General features: G+C 40.8%; 1 pseudogene; it reads left to right on the top strand.

Annotated features, from left to right (window-relative positions):
• Positions 1-2,747: 2,747 nt before the first annotated feature.
• LOC148012031 (chromatin structure-remodeling complex protein BSH pseudogene) lies at positions 2,748-3,334 on the top strand (annotated as a pseudogene).
• The last annotated feature ends 1,272 nt before the right edge of the window (positions 3,335-4,606 follow it).

Here is a 4,606-nt window from a genome sequence, read left to right as displayed (position 1 = left end):
CAATTGGGTGCAATCTCCCCCCATGCCTTGTGTGAGCACTCCGCAAAGCATGTATTTTATGTATTAATCATCTTCAAGCTCAAATAATAGCCCAAATTACAAAATAGCAAGCTTTTAGCTTTTGAGTTTGCTTTAGCAAAAAATACGAATAAAGCTAACGGGCGGTTCCCAAAGAGTCTGGCATGCCCAATACAATATCCAAGTATAAATAACATAATCGTGTGCCCATGGCATACAAAATAATAAATAAATATCCAATGCCTCAATAAATAGGCGTGACAAAATATAGGCGCCATGCCTAAGGTATGCGCCCATCAAAATATAAGTAATAAATCGAATACTCGCTATCCTCCAAATGCTTTCCTCCGCCACTGCTGCTATCTCTACACATCAATTGAAGCATTCACAATCGTTAGTAAAATAATACAATTAAACCGACAAAAGTGAATACCTAGCAGTCTTCAGCTACATAAATAAATCAACTGGTTAGAAATCAATCCTAACCTTAATTTATTACGAGTGCGCACTCTAAACTCATAAACGTTTATTAATTTAATATGCATTTTGCGGAATCACCCGCTATGGAATCACCCATGTACACACTAAATTAATGAAACGCCCGAAGAGGATAGGCGTCCCCATCAACTTCTCACACAAAGAATCCACTTTGTGTATGAGCCCCGGTCATCAAAGTTTACGGAATCCACCGTCCGTGAAATATGCCTCCTGTCCGTCATCCTGCAAAACTCAAAAGACCTCTCACTCTCACAATCAAGTTAGCGGGGTGAGCATAGCTCACGTTCGGGTGTACAAGGCTTATATATATATATATATATATATATATATATATATATATATATATATATATGGTGTGGCTTCACAATCTTCGTCTTCGACTGGATTTGTAATTTTTTAAGAAATCTGTGTTTTATCCTTCTTCGTATGCTGAAAATGCTTCAACAAACCTACGTATGTGTAGAGTACCTTCCAATGAACAACTTTGCAGTTCGGAGTTTCTGCGCAGGAACAGCCCTTCTATGAGTTTTGAACAGAAGTCAGTTTTGACTTCAGATGACTTGTCTGACTTGCAGAGTACCAGACTTATGTGTCTTGCAGAGTTTGTAGACTTGCAAAACTTGGTTGCTTTATGTAACTTGCAGCTTGAGACACTTGCAAAACTTGCTGAATTTGAGAAGCTTAACTGACTTAGAGCTTTAGTAAGTAGGCTTTTAAGCTTACTCAGCAAAAAATGTGAAATCGTGGGGGGGGCCGTTTTTTCTCAGGCAGCGCAAATTTCGGAGGTATTCAGATACCTCGCGCTAAGATTTTTGAAGCTTTAAGCTTCTCTTAAGCTTTCTAAGCTTTAAAGTTTTAAAGCTTTGAAGATATGGAGTTTGTGACTTATCTCTGGTTCTTAACGACCTGAAGAAGAAGAGATAGGAGTGGTCCTCCGCCTCTGCCGGCTGGTCCTTCGCAGTCTGATGATGGAAACAGAGGTTCTTGATCGCCAGGAGTCCACCCGTATCGATCGTTCGCGACGAGATTGACCGTAGAGCCCGATCCTTCCAGGAGCTCCGCCTTCGCACAAGATGGGTAGCGATTGGAAGCTCTTGATCTCAACTTCACTCTGATACCACTGGTGCGCAGATCGGATGCTGTACTCTTGCGTAGTGAATGCCAGAAGGTCCCCAAGAACAATAGAACTCTACTTTTTGCACAAAATTCAAGATAAAAAGTATGAACGACATGAACAAGAGACCAATTGGGTGCAATCTCCCCCCATGCCTTGTGTGAGCGCTGTCGTATTGCTGCGCATTCGAAGTGTGTAAACCACCCAAAAGTTGTGCATGGGAAGTTGTGCATGGGATTTGGTACTTTGTACATACTTAGTTGTTGTGATAACATTTATTTTATGCGTATAAGTATAGTGGGGAGGAGTTGGAGACAAAAGTGGCGAATATGATGAGATGCTTTCAGCCTATGTTGAGCAAGGTTGAGTGGAAAGCACAACTGATGCTGGTGAACATGTTAGGACTTTGTCTTCTCCTTCTCCAGCTACATCAAAAATACCTAATGATAACCACATCCAGGAGTTGGAAAGAAGGAGGCTAAGCATTGAAATGTGCTATGAGAAGCATGGAGTTATCACTGTTACAGTGTGTGCTTGTTTTGGGTTACAATGTGTTGTTTACATGGGCGCCAAAGATATGGAACGACAGGCTCTTAAAGTATTCAGAATGAGACTTTTTGGAGTTGAGGTACGTGCTGTCCAGTTTGGTACAGGTATGTTGAAAGATGTGGCATCAGAAGCAATAAGATACTTGGTTTCAAATGAGGTGACTACACACTATATTTTAAGGTCCATAACTGGATCTCACCCTTATCCAATGCTGGTGAGAGATTTTCATGCCATTATTGGCAAAGAGACTTGACGACAGTGCTGCTAATGAGGGATTTCAAATGCTAAGAAGGGAGGGAAAAGAGGAGAGTGTGACGAAAAGGAGGGAAGGGGCAATGCTAATTGGGGGAGAAAGGAGAGAAAAAGCAGGGCAGGATACGAAGGGGGAAAGAATTCGAATGGGGGCCCTTCCTTTTCTCTCTCTTGGGTTGTTTTGGGGATTCATCGGTCGATCTTCGAGGCGTTGTTGAATGACACCTTCCGTCTCTGTGATCGCGTGCGGAGAATTGGTCGCCTGCATCCGAATAACTATCGCCATGTTCAGAAGTGAACAACAGCCTCAAGCGGCACATGAAAGGAGGCCATGGAGGATCGTCGAAGTGGAACGTTAAGTTTCGAATGCCAACATCGGAGAACCTCATCCCAATACGCGTCGATGTTGAATTGGAAGGGCAAAGATACAAGGACTCTTTCACGTGGAATGCCGAAGATCCAGACTATGAAGTTACAGCTTTTGCAAAGCGCACGGTGAAGGATTTGAATCTTCCTGCCTCATTTTTACAACATATTGTACAGTCAATTCAGGGACAAGTGTCTGAATTCCGTTCTTATGAAGGCCTTGAGATGACCATAGGAGAGAAAGTACATTGTCTAAAGGACGTTGGAAATTTTGACAGCAATCCAGAAGAGTTTGCGAGGTCTTTATGCAGGGATCTTGAACTTGAAGATCCTGAAGTTGGCCCCGCTATTGCTGTAGCAATTTGTGAACAGCTGTATGAGATTGTAGTTCAGAGTATATCTTCAGGAAGGGAGGAAGTTGACATTTATGGTGTCCTGAATGTTATCTATTTGAAGAGTTCCTGTGCTACGCAGAGGATGCATATTAAAGCAGAGCAAGCTAAATTTCCCTTCTTTCCCTGTGGCGTGAATTTGTAAGCTGTTACTAATAGCATTTTCTACATAGTCTGATAAAGCAAGCAACCATTGAAAGGATAAAGGTCCAGATGAGGATGATTTTCTGCAAGATTTTCTGCAACAAGAGTGTATCAAGCAGCTATTGAAATCTGAAATGTATTTATCTGTTGAGCAACGGTAGATGTGAATGCCAACATCAGGCCATGCAAATTCTGTGTCTTCCCTACAAGGGAAAATGGATTCAAGGGATTCCAAATTGCTATGGCATCTACAGCTTCCTGGACACTTAGTTTCATCATAGTCAGCTACAATTACAAAGTCATTAAGTGGATCTTCCCATGATTACTCTGCAAAGCTCCAATGTATTCCTTTTAGCTGCATCAGATCTATAAAAAAAATAGTCACCTGCCAGACATCTCTTTCCCTCAGAAGCAAGAAATGAATAGTCTTGTTACTATCTAAAAAGAATAGAAAGTTTTTATAAAACTTCTGAGATGATGAAGTCTTCTTATGGCACTACTTTTGTGATGATTCAATTCAGTTGAAGACCCTGATTGATTCTTCCAACCTTTCAGTACCTGTTTAAGAACAAGGCTGCACTGCTTTAAGACCCCATATATTACATGTTTTCTGTATTAGAAAGAAACCTCTGAGATCATCTGAAATCAGTGTTGGACAACAGTTGGATCTCTGCACTAAGGGACATGTTTGTCTGGATTACTAGATAATGTTCATTCTTCTGATCAATGTAACTGTCACCAGAATTTCCTGATCATGAACTTCTTGTAACACTCTTGACAAGAAATATAGTGTACTTTGGCATCAACAATTCAATTTTCTTCTTGTTAGTCTCTTCCATTGCTGTACCTTGAACTCCGTGTTCAGCAGCTCTTACACAAAATCTACGACAGCGCTCCAAAAGCATGTATTTTATGTATTAATCATCTTCAAGCTCAAATAATAGCCCAAATTACAAAATAGCAAGCTTTTAGCTTTTGAGTTTGCTTTAGCACAAAATAGGAATAAAGCTAACGGGCAGTGCCCAAAGAGTCTGGCATGCCCAATACAATATCCAAGTATAAATAACATAATTGTGCGCCCATGCGCATACAAAATAATAAATAAATATCCAACGCCTCAATAAATAGGCGTGACAAAATATAGGCACCATGCCTAAGGTATGCGCCCATCAAAATATAAGTAATAAATCGAATACTTGCTATCCTCCAATGCTTTCCTCCGCCACTGCTGCTATCTCTACACATCAACTTAAGCATTCACAATCGTTAGTAA

Source organism: Lygodium microphyllum, chromosome 27 (assembly GCF_053477565.2).
Source record: "Lygodium microphyllum isolate KBCC chromosome 27, Lygodium_microphyllum_v1.1.10, whole genome shotgun sequence".
In the NCBI taxonomy this organism is placed as follows: domain Eukaryota; kingdom Viridiplantae; phylum Streptophyta; class Polypodiopsida; order Schizaeales; family Lygodiaceae; genus Lygodium; species Lygodium microphyllum.
This window is presented reverse-complemented; position numbering and strand designations above follow the sequence as displayed.